Source organism: Saccopteryx leptura, chromosome 2, assembly GCF_036850995.1.
Source record: "Saccopteryx leptura isolate mSacLep1 chromosome 2, mSacLep1_pri_phased_curated, whole genome shotgun sequence".
Lineage (NCBI taxonomy): Eukaryota > Metazoa > Chordata > Mammalia > Chiroptera > Emballonuridae > Saccopteryx > Saccopteryx leptura.
This window is the reverse complement of record NC_089504.1, coordinates 310,800,549-310,813,299: the sequence shown is the minus strand read 5'-3', so window position 1 is coordinate 310,813,299 and position 12,751 is coordinate 310,800,549. Positions and strand designations below refer to the sequence as shown.

At 38.9% G+C, this 12,751-nt stretch overlaps 1 protein-coding gene across 1 annotated transcript in view; it reads right to left on the bottom strand.

Annotated features, from left to right (window-relative positions):
• The window catches only part of CALD1 (caldesmon 1), a 215,184-nt gene extending 203,169 nt beyond the window's left edge, over positions 1-12,015 (bottom strand). Inside the window, exon 1 of the mRNA XM_066362748.1 lies at positions 11,997-12,015. The gene's annotated coding sequence lies outside the window, so the exon portion shown is untranslated. The remainder of the gene's footprint in view (positions 1-11,996) is intronic.
• Between the last annotated feature and the right edge of the window lie 736 nt (positions 12,016-12,751).

Below are 12,751 nucleotides of genomic sequence, written 5' to 3'. Positions count from 1 at the left end.
CACAGGTTAGGGCACAAAGCAGTCTCAACATATTTAAGAAGATTGAAATTATATCAAGCATTTTCTCTGATCACAATGACATAAAACTAAAAATCAACCACAACAGAAAAAATGAAAAATACTCAAACACTTGGAAACTAAATAACATGTTACTAAATAACAAATGGGTTAACAATGAGATCAAAGAAGAAACAAAAAAATTCCCAGAAACAAATGATAATGAGCATACATCAACTCAAAATTTATGGGACACAGCAAGCAATCCTGAGAGGGAAGTTCATAGCATTACAGGCATACTTTAAGGAGCTAGAAAAAGCTCAAATAAACAACTTGACCCTGCATTTAAAAGAACTAGAAAAATAACAGCAAGTAAAGCCCAGAGGTAGTAGAAGGAAGGAAATAATAAAGATCAGAGTGAAAATAAATGACATAGAGGCTAAAGAAACAATACAGAAGATCAATGAAACCAGGAGCTGATTCTTTGAAAAGGTAAACAAGATCAATGAACCTTTAACAAGAATCACCAAGAAAAAAAGAGAGAGAACTCAAATAAATAAAATTAGAAATGAGAGTGGAGAAATAACAACTGACACAACAGAAATACAAAATATTGTAGGAAAATACTATGAAGAACTGTATGCCAAGAAATTAGATAGCCTAGATGAAATGGACAAATTCCTTGAAACATATAATCTTCCAAAAATTAATCTGGAAGAATCAGAAAACCTAAACAGACCGATTACAACAAATGAGATTGAAACAGTTATCAAAAAATTCCCAACAAAGAAAAGTCCTGGACCTGATGGCTTCACAACTGAATTCTACCAAATATTCAAAGAAGAACTAACTCCTATTCTTCTCAAGCTATTTCAAAAAATTCAAGAGGAAGGAAGACTTCCAGGCTCCTTTTATGAGGCAAGCATAATCCTGATTCCAAAACCAGGAAAAGACAACACAAAGAAAGAAAATTACATGCCAATACCCTTGATGAATTAAGATGCTAAATCCTCAACAAAATATTAACAAACCGGATTCAGCAATATATGAAAAAAATCATACATCATGATCAAGTGGGATTTATTCTGGAGAGGCAAGGCTTGTACAATATTCGCAAATCAATCAATGTGACTCATCCCATAAACAAAAGGAAGGAGAAAAACCACATGATAATTTCAATAGATGCAGAAAAAGCACTTGATAAAATCTAGCATCCATTCATGATCAAAACTCTCAGCAAAGTGGGAATACAGGGAACATACCTCAATATGATAAAGGCCATTTATGACAAACCCACAGCCAACATCATACTCAATGGGCAAAAATTAAAAGCAATCCCCTTAAGATCAGGAACAAGGCAGGGGTGCCCCTTTTCACCACCCTTATTCAACATAGTTCTGGAAGTCCTAGCTATAGCAATCAGACAAGAAGAAGAAATAAAAGGCATCGAAATTGGAAAAGAAGAAGTAAAACTATCATTATTTACAGATGATATGATATTGTATATAGAAAACCCTAAAGTCTCAGTCAAAATACTACTGGACCTGATAAATGAATTCAGCAAGGTGGCAGGATATAAAATTAATACTCAGAAACCAGAGGCATTTTTATACACCAACAATGAACTGTCAGAAAGAGAAATTAAGGAAACAATCCCCTTCACTATTGCAACCAAAAAAATAAAGTACCTAGGAGTAAACTTAACCAAGGAGATTAAAGACTTGTACTCGGAAAATTATAAATCATTGATAAAAGAAATCAAGGAAAATACAAACAAATGGAAGCATATACTGTGCTCATGATTAGGAAAAATAAACATCATTAAAATGTCTATATTACCCAAAGCAATTTATAAATTCAATTCAATACCAATTAAAATACTAATGACATACTTCAAAGATATAAAAAAAATATTCCAAAAATTTATATGAAACCATAAAAGAACACGAATATCCTCAGCAATCTTGAAAAGGAAGAATAAAGTGGGAAGTATCACATTTCCTGATATCAAGTTATACTACAAGACCATTGTACTCAAACAGCCTGGTACTGGCATGAGAACAGGCATGTAGATCAATAGAACAGAACAGAGAACCCAGAAATAAACCCACAACTTTATGGACAACTGATATTGACAAAGGAGGTAAGAGCATACAATTGAGTAAAGACAGTCTCTTTAATAAATGGTGTTCGGAAAGTGGACATCTACCTGCAAAAAAATGTAACTAGACCACCAACTTACACCATTCACAAAAATAAACTCAAAATAGATAAAAGACTTAAATGAAAGCCATGAAACCAAAAGCATCTTAGAAGAAAACATAGGCAGTAAGCTCTCTGACATCTATTGCAGCAATGTATTTGCCGATTTATCTCCAAGGGCAAGTGAAATAAAAGACAGGATAAACAAATGGGACTATATCAAACTAAAAAGCTTTTGCATAGCTAAAGATAATAAGAACAGAATACAAAGACAAACTACACAATGGGAGAACATATTCGACAATACGTCTGATAAGGGGTTAATAACCAAAATATATAAAGAACTTGTAAAACTCAACACCAGGAAGACAAACAATCCAATCCAAATACGGGCAAAAGAAATGAATAGACACTTCTCCAAAGAGGACATACAGATGGCCAATAGGCATATGAAAAAATGCTCAACATCACTAATCATTAGAGAAATGTAAATTAAAACCACAATGAGATATCATCTCACACCAGTCAGAATGGCGCTCATCAACAAAATAACACAGAATAAGTGCTGGCGAGGATGTGGAGAAAAGGGAACCCTCCTGTACTGCTGGTGGGAATGCAGACTGGTGCAGCCACTATGGAAAACAGTATGAAGATTCCTCAAAAAATTAAAAATCGAAATGCCTTTTGACCCAGCTATCCCACTTTTAGGAATATACCCCAGGAACACCATAGCACTGTTTCAAAAGGAGAAATGCACCCCATGTTTATGGCAGCATTGTTCACAATAGTGAAGATGTGGAAACAGCTCAAGTGTCTGTCAGAGGACGAGTAGATTAAAAAGCTTTGGTACATATACAGGTGTCCATAAAATCATGGTACACTTTTGACCGGTCACAGGAAAGCAACAAAAGATGATAGAAATGTGAAATCTGCACCAAATAAAAGGGAAACCCTTCCAGTTTCTGTAGGATGATGTGGCAGCATGTGCGCATGCACAGATGATGATGTAATACTGTGTATACAGCAGAGCAGCCCATGGCCATGCCAGTGGAGATGTGGACGATACAGAGGAAAGTTCAGTGTGTTCTGTGGCTTGCTAAATTCGAATCCGTGACCAAAGTGCAACGTGAATATTGGCACATTTACAATGAAGTGCCACCACATAGGAATAACATTACTTGGTGGGATAAGCAGTTGAAGGAAACCGGCAGTTTGGTGGAGAAACCCCATTTGGTAGGCCATCAGTCAGTGACAAGTCTGTAGAAGCTATATGGGATAGCTATCTAAGGAGCCCTAAAAAATCTGTGTGTGAGCCCACATCGAACTACACTGAATAGATATGAAACTGGGAGAGTTTTCCTTTTATTTGGTGCAGATTTCACATTTCTATCTTCTTTTGTTGCTTTCCTGTGACCGGTCAAAAGTGCACCATGACTTTACAGACATACTGTATACTATGGAATACTACTCAGCCATAAGAAATGATGACATCGGATCATTTACAACAACATGGATGTACCTTGATAACACTATACTGATTGAAATAAGTAAATCAGAAAAAACTAAGAACTATATAGTTCCATACATAGGTGGGACATAAAAATGAGACTCAGAGACATGGACAAGAGGGTGGGGGTAATGGGGGGGGGGAGTGGAGGAGGGGAGGGCACAAAGAAAACCAGAGAGAAGGTGACGGAAGACAATTTGACTTTGGGTGATAGGTATACAACATAATCAAATGTCAAAATAACCTAGAGATGTTTTCTCTCAATATATGTACCCTAATTTATCAATGTCACCCCATTAAAATTAATAATAAGTTTATTAAAAAAGAGATATATTCATTACCTTTTATTTATTTACTCTGCATGTAGTTAAAGCAGATTAGGAGTTTTCAAGTCCAGCATAATTTTCAGGAAGAAATCAAATTAAGTCGGCTGTTTAACTGGGCATCAGGATCTTCTAAGAATCATGTAAGATCCACTTGTTCTAACCATATATTTATAACAATCCCTAGAGAGGGGGGTCTTCAATGGAGGGTTTTTATACAGATGCCAAACAGATTATTGAGACTGATGAGGCCTCTTTTCAGAAGTAAGAACTCCATATAACTTGTAAGAGAGTTTACTATAACATCAGGTTGTACACTGCATTAAAAGCAATATAGACTAGATTTTTATTTGAATCACTAGCTCTTACTTATTAATAGTGATAACACTTTAACTCCTGTAGCAAAATGAATAATTTCTCCAAATATTATTTTAATCACATGAACTGAATGCAGAGCCCTAAAATATACTCATGAATATAGGAAAATTAGTATATAATAAAGGTAGCATTTTACATAAGAAAAAAAATGTCTATACAATAATTTGTTCGGACTACTGGTTTATCCACTAGGGAAAAAAAGAGTTTATATCCCACTGTCACATTGTTCACTAATAATTTTTACATATAGTAAAATATAAGCATAGAAAAACTAAAAAAAAAAACAAAACCAGAGGAAGTACAGAAAATGTTTTATTACATTGGTTGGATAGACCATTTTTAAAAAGACTAAGAAGGCAAACAACACAAAGGAAAAGACCAATAGATATGACAAAAAAATGGCATCACCATTATGAAAAATAAGACAAGCAAAGTTAAAAGACATGCGACAGATTAAGAATAAAATACAGGGTGGGGCAAAAGTAGGATTACAGTTGTGAATACAGGAAACAGAATTTATTCTTACATTATTATTTGTTAATGATTGTGTTATTTTCCATATGAACAACTGAAAGCCTACCTTTGCCCCACCCCGTGTTTACATAAATCATCACTGTTAAATAAAAATGAAGAACTTCCAGGTACTGCTGCATAGGGTATGTTCTGCAAGTAGACTGCAAGGTGAATGGTGCCCCTGAGGTGCCCTGAGTAGAATCAATAATATCTAAAGCACTTCTACATCAATGAGAAGAAAAGATCGATAAGCCACCCAGTGTAAAAGTAGGCAGAGGATGTGAACGGGTGAATTCACGGAGGAGGAAATCCAAGTGACAGTAAGCATAGACAAAGATGTCCAATCTTGCTTGTAATCAAATAAATGCCCATTGAAATCATAATAAAGGATATTGTCACTATACCAATAATGAAAAGACATTTCATGCCAATAAAAAATATCATTTTAGATTGACAAAATTTAAAATATCAGTGTTGGTGAGGGTATGGCGAAATGGTATTGTCTCGCATTCTTGGGTGAAGTGTGACTGTGACAATTACTATTTAAATTAAAAATGCTTATACCCTATGGCCTAACTATTTTACCTCTGATCTATTCTAAGTACACCTTCACACATGATGAAAGCTATTTGTTACAGAATTGTTTGTAATCACCTAAGTTGGAAATAAACTAATTCTACATAGAGCAGTTGAGCAGAATAAGGTAGTACTATAGGTAGTGAAATTAAGAAATTCCATTATATACTGTTGAGTAAAAGAAGTTTCATGATGATATATATAGAATAAAACCAGATATCTTAAACATAATCATATGAACACATGAACAAGATCATATATAAGTAAATTTTTTTGTTTGTAAAGGGTTAGAAGGGCTAAAACTCTGTTAACAGATGTAGTTCTGGGAGGTGACTGGGATTAGGCATAGAGGTCAATAGTGCATGTTAGTTTATTTTAATGTTTTAATTGTTAAAAATGAGAAAATGTGCATTATTTTATTAATACATATTTTTAAATATGCACTTCCATTCTGTGCTTGTACTTTGAGACAAGGTGTTGTTAAAAAATGACAAAGAAGAGATGTTGCAGAATTTTAGAAATGACAACGGTAGTTGCACAAGCCACAATAACCAAGACTAACATTTTAGTATACACCTAGTTAACCTGAAGAAGACTGCATCACTTGTCATTCATTTTTCTCCCCTCCTTCCCTTATGACGTTCTTCCTTTCCACATCGCAGGCCCTGCTTCTTGTTCCCTACACTGCCTCTCTTTCCCTCTGTTATGGCTTCCCAGCTCAGGATTCAAACTCAGGCTGGTCTCATTCAGAATTGTACTGTGGATGTCCCTTGAAAAAAGAAGACTGCTATCTAGCTGGCTAGGTCTGGACCTCACCCCCTCCTACAGAACACACATGCCTAACAAATATATTCAGGGGATAGCTATGGAAGGGTCCCCTGCCTTCCACCCTGACTGAGAAAGCTGAGTCAGACATCTGCCTCAAGTTAATGCAGCTAGAAGAGCTTGCAAAGGCATCTGGGAAATTGGGGGGGGGGCAGAGTTTGCAGCAGAGGAGACAAGCACTCAGAAGGAAAACACAAACTTTGGGAGTTAGAGTGCGCTGGAAAGGGACTAGCAAATACCTGAGAATCAGAAGCATGAAATTACAGGCAATAGGAACCAGACAATCATTACAGTCAAGGCCCGATGCTACAAGGTGAGAATATAAAGAACGTGAAGACAACAACGATGGGGAGGAACTCATATTGTGGCCCTCTCTGTGTCATGTCCCTGCCAATGGGCTTTTGCCACAGTTCTCTTGAAGCAGCAGTCACTGCCAGGGCTGTTGACCTGAGCCATTTCTTACCAGGTGTGCCTTAAAAAATCTAGCAACTCCCAGGCTGCACCACAACTCTACAAAACTCCCATTTCTCAGACAGATCCCGACATTACTCTAAGGATGTTTTCTGCAAGAATGAAGAAGCCTTCTCTCATTATTTTCTCATGTGAGAGTCCAGGCTCCAGTTTCATAAAGTCATCACAATTTCTGGGTCCTTAGAGTGAACTTCTCTTCGAAGCTGAGTCTTCTCCAAACAGACTCCACATCCCACCCCAACCTTCAACAGAGTGTGCAACGCAGATCCAACAGAGCATTCCATTGTTTATTTTTCTCTCGGAAAATAACATATTCAAGATTGTAGGCTGCACTTTTGATAATTGGTGCACAGACTGGATTTATAGTCCTATCTGGCATAGATCAGCCTCAGAATTTATTGGCAGAAATGTAAGTTACATAATTACTCGGTAGTGGTTATTCTTGACACATTTATCTTCTCGCCTGCACTGTGTACACGCATGGACACATGTGAAATTCCCCACTCTTGGGGCCTCTTTTCTGGCTCTTGGAGGTAGATTTATGAAGGTATTACTATACGATACATAGTTTTATTCTTACAATTTGGATGGTTTGGGGTAGCCAAAAGAAGAAGCTAAAACTTCACATGCTGAAATAATAATTTATTCCTTTGAGAGTCTTGGGCTGAAATAATAATTTATTCCTTTGGGAGTCTTGGGCTGGATGTGCAAATACAAACACAGAAAGAAAAATAAATTAACTTAAAAATTATTTGACTGGTCGATGTAGCTAAATAACAGATTTCTTTGGCATTATGCAGATAGCTTCATTTTTAGATATCAAGCTTCCCGACTTAACCTATCGGAAGTAAGCATTTTGTGCGTACCATATACCCCAGCTGGGTCAACAAGCTCTGGAAAATGACCCCCTTAAGCTCCCAGGTCTTCTTTCCTTATTCTTCTACCACTTGAAGATTCCCATTAACTTGCTCCTAGAAATCTCCTCCCAGCACATCTTAAGTCTAAAATGCATCATGAATGATATGACCTAAAAAGAAACTAGGAGGCCTTGGGCAAGGAATCAAAGGGATCCATAGCATTGATAATGAACTTATAGTTTTCTCTACCAACAGTAAAGGCTTTGGAAGAGAAAGAAAGATCTGGGCATTGAATGTCCCAGAAAAGAGATGATAATGAGAAATGAGGTTTAAAAGACAAAACTGTAGTTTTAGGTATTGGAATGAACGGTGGATTCTTGACCAAGAAAGGATAGTGATTGGAGACTAGATGACATAGTTGAAAAACTTTAAATTAAGTAAGTTAAATAAGGAAAGGAAGACAATCACCTTGATAAACCTATGGAAGTGGTTTTTGCGGGGACAAGTATAAGCTGAGAAGATGAATAAGGATATGAGAGGTGCTGGCTCTGGCCATGTGGCTTAGTGGATAAAGCATCAACCCAGTGCACCAGAGGTCATGTTTTCAACCTCAGTCAAGGCACATACAAGAAACAGTCAATGAGTACACAACTAAATGGAACAACTAAGTGAAACAATGAGTTGATGTTTCTCTCTCCTTCTCTTTTCCTCTCTCTCCCTCAAATCAGCGGAAATTAAATATATATATTTATATATATATGAGAGGTGCCTAGTATTTTACACCCCAAAATATTAGAGGGGAGATGGAAAATGGAAATAATACAACTTCAAGATCTTTCTACTAATAATTAGGTGTCATTGATTATTCACTATGTGCATATCACTTTTAAATATAAGGAGAACCCTATAAAGTAGGTACTATTATTACATCAGTTTACATATGGAGAAAATGAGAGGCCTCTAGAAGCTAAGTAACTTGTACAAGGAATGCACACAGCTGGTAGTGGGAAAACAAGGACTTAGACATGAGTATCCAGTCCAGAGCCCACACTGCTTCATACTGTCTCCTTAACCAGCTCAGTGTGTGCTGTAAACAAAGTCAGTTTGAGATTATACTATAGTGTGATTTTTTGAGATGTGGTAGGAAGGGACTCCAGGTTAAAACACAGTGATGGAAGAACATGTCCTATTCTCAAACAACAGGCCTATGATAAAAGGAAACTGGATGGTACCCTAGGTCAAGAAGGTATTCACATGACTAACCTGCCAACAGAAACAGTGTAGAGAACAGGTGCACTAGAGAAGAACACAAATGACTTGTTTTGGAACTTTGCTAAGGGCCACTGGGTCAGAAAAAGAAAATGAATTGCCTATTTCTGACAGAATTAGTAGAAGAGTAAGATCTAGAATTGACCATTGACTAAATATTCCATGTAGTGGTAGACCATTCTTGACTTGTGTGGTAGACCATTTCTTACTTGACCTTTAAGAAAGTGGAAGTAGAATTATTCTAGTAATAAGGAATGAAAAGATAAGCACAATCATACATATGCTTTAGACCCCTGGTCGACAAACTGGGACTTGCGAGCCACATGCGGCTCCTTGGCCCCTTCAGTGTGGCTCTTCCACAAAATACCACATGTGGGCGCTACCTCGATAAGGAATGTACCTACCTATGTAGTTTAAGTTTAAAAAATTTGGCTCTCCAAAGAAATTTCAATCGTTATACTGTTGATATTTGGCTCTGTTGACTAATGAGTTTGCTGACCACTGTCTTAGACTTTAGGCAGGCTGAGCCAATAGGGGGCGCCAAAGAGCAGTTGATGGAGGAAGGGAAGGGGCTTGTTCTGGTCCACCAGCCTGTTAAGTCACAGGAGCAGTAGCAGTTACTTCTTGAAGCGACAGCTCAATCTAGTTTGCAGTTTTCCTAACACTTGCTACATCAACCCTCCACCCAGTCCCCAAAGACAGCTGATCTGTGCTCTCTCCTCAGAAATCTAGGTCTCCTGAGGTCACTCCCCCAAGCTCCAAGACATCAGCACCAGCCACACAGCCTCTTCCCAGAACTCTGAATTTCAGCTCTGTGGGAGCTCTCCCTGAAGTTTCTAAGTTGTGATCACCTCAGTTCTTCCTTTTATTCTTTCAGTCCTACAGGTGATAGCTGCTTCGGTTATCGCTTCCTCCATGATATCTTAGAGTTCTTTTACCCTATCACTGACCGAGTTAACAGTTTAATAATTCATCACAGTGTTTTAATACATTAAATTCTCTGTGTTCAAATAACAAAAATGGACTCCAACTGATAGGAAAAGCATTGGGAATATCAAAGCCCTGAATGAGCAGAAAATAGTAAATATATATATTTATCTCCAAGGCTGGGGTTTTCAAAAGGCATTTCCTGATTAAGAAGGAGACTGAGAAAGGCTGGATGTTTGGAGAGGATGGTTTATTGGAGGGTTTAAAGCCCAGACTGGAACATCAATGGGCAGAAACATGTCGGAGGAAGTTGTAAACTGGAGGGTGTTCACTCAGGGGACTGTTAGGTGACAGATTCTGAGGACGGCACCCTGCATGACCCATAGCTCCCAATGTTCTCCTGTTACCAAAACACTTGCTTTAGGCTCTCTGAAGGGTTCTTCCCCATGTTTCTGTCTCTTCCTCATACCTCTCTAGTTCCAGAGGCATGTACCTACTGGCTTTCTTCTAGAAGGCTGTTTTTTACCGTGAACCACATTCCCCAAAGAGGCCTGAGAGTCTGCTCTTTCTGTGAGATCAAGGACCTCTTCTGTCTAACCCTCAGCTCTAGAAATCTATGTCCACTCTCTAAATTAAATTGCAGAAATGTAGTCCACCCTCGCACCTCTCGCATCTCAGAAATCTGTCTTGTGGAACTTTGGGAATCCCTCTTCTAGGACTGGTCAAATAGAGTTCCTTCACCATGTTAGAATGACCACTTGGGTCCCTGGATACAGGTGAATCTTGACCTTCTGCATTCAGAAGTTCTCCAAGGCTAGATAACACCTGCCCTTTATCTCATTCTGCTGGTCTGTCCCTTAAAAGTCCCATTCCAAGAGCCCTGGCCAGATAGCTCTGTTGGTTAAAGCATTGTCCTGAAGCACAAAAGTCCCATTCCATTCTTGTTCCCTGCACCCGGTCTCACCTCCATTATGGGTTCCCAGGGTGACAGGTAGTTCTTTGTATTTGTGAAGAAAAAAAGTATCTTTTCTCTTTTTATTTCTCTAGCCTCATTAGACTAATCAACAAACTTGAAACCACGTCAACACCATAAATGTTTTTAAATAAGTTAAAAAATAAAGAAGACTGTCCTGCCGGTTGGCTCAGTGGTAGAGCGTCAGCCTAGCATGTGGAAGTCTCAGGTTTGATTCCTGGTCAAGGCACACAGGAGAAGCGCCCATCTGTTTCTTGACCCTTCCCCCTCTCCTTTCTCTCTGTCTCTCTATTCCCCTCCTACAGCCAAGGCTCTGTTGGAGCAAAGTTGGCCGGGGCAATGAGGACGGCTCCATGGCCTCCACCACAGGCGCTAGAATGGCTCTGGTTGCAACAGAGCAAAGGCCCAGATAGGCAGAACATCACCTCCTGGTGGGCATGCCATGTGGATCCCAGTTGGGCACACTTGGGAGTCTGTCTCTCTCCCTCCCTGCTTCTCACTTCAGAAAAATACAAAATAAATAAATAAATAAATAATAAAAAATACTAATTGCCAATTCTACAGCCATTATTTCTCACTAGCTTTCTCCTTTCCACAAAAGTCCAAACTGAGGGACTATCCAAATGACAGTCTAAGCTCTGAGCCGGTAAGTTCCCATTGCTGGAGATCCCAGCGCGGTAGAGCTCCTCCCACTCACTGCCCCCTGGGTCCTCTCCAGTCACCCTGAACGAATAGCAGCTGCTCCACCCGACCCACACAGTCATGACTTTTGTAACACTCCACCACCAGCTGAGCAACACATTCCACTGTCACCACAACAAAAATGTTTCCCCAAGTCTTTCAAAACTTCTGGACCCTGAGCAAGAAAGGACAGACATGGACTTCATTCCTTTTGTCCTCTTCTCATTCATCTACCATTTTCTCTTCATCTTGTCATTACTTAGATAATCAGACCACATCATACCAGGAATTACACAGAACAATCAGGAGACTAAAAAGAGACACAGTATATTTTAAATAGCCACTTCTAAGGAATGGCAAGACAACGCCAATCCCTCCCTTTTCAAAAAAATAACCAGAGATGATAGGTCCAAGGAGTGAGAGCAGAGTGGCAATTGCCCCTTGGAATTTAGGTGAAATTCACCCCTCTTGCATATGTTTTGATTTAAAATCGTTACCTTTTGCTGGACTGAACTCTCAGCTCCTACATCTCTCCAGCTTGCTCTTCCTCAAGGAAGGCACCCCAGAGGACAGTGTGAGGGAGGCACTGTAGTCCAGGGTTCTTGAAAACAGCTTGCTCTTTTCAGCGAAACCCAGTAGCCAGCGGAATGCAGGCTCCACGCGCCCCACCCTGTCTCTCCCACCCAGATATGTTTCCTCTCTGTCCAGCGATGTGTCATCGGTTCCCAAGAAAGACAAAAAAGAAAGAAAAAGAGAGATGTGTACATAAATTATTCCACTCTAAACCATTCAGTCAATTCCAACCAAATTTAAGATGCTTGATATTGAGTTGGATGGAGAGAAAATAAGGGATATATTTACCTGATGGACTTAGAAAGTGGAGTTTAAATGTTCTTTTATCCCCCCTTGTAGAACATGCAGGCTGTCGGCCACTTCTCTACAGTAGATCTGGCTTTGGGTGCATTTATTGTATTAATAAACACATGCTTATTGTGTGCCTTGTAGCACGGTGCCCACAAGGTGCTGGGCTAAATAATTTGGAGGTACCCAGTAAGATATGTCAGAGACCCTGCTTTCCAGGAGCTTACCAATCAGAGGACATAAACAGAAGGATAAGACATGAACTTCAATTGCTCTGACATGAGGCACAGCAAAATCAGTGCCGTAAACAAGTTCAAATTCTATGAGAGTCCAGAGAAAGTGTCTGTGTGATGTGGAGAGGGTCACTCCTTTTCTCCCAGAAAGGCTTCCT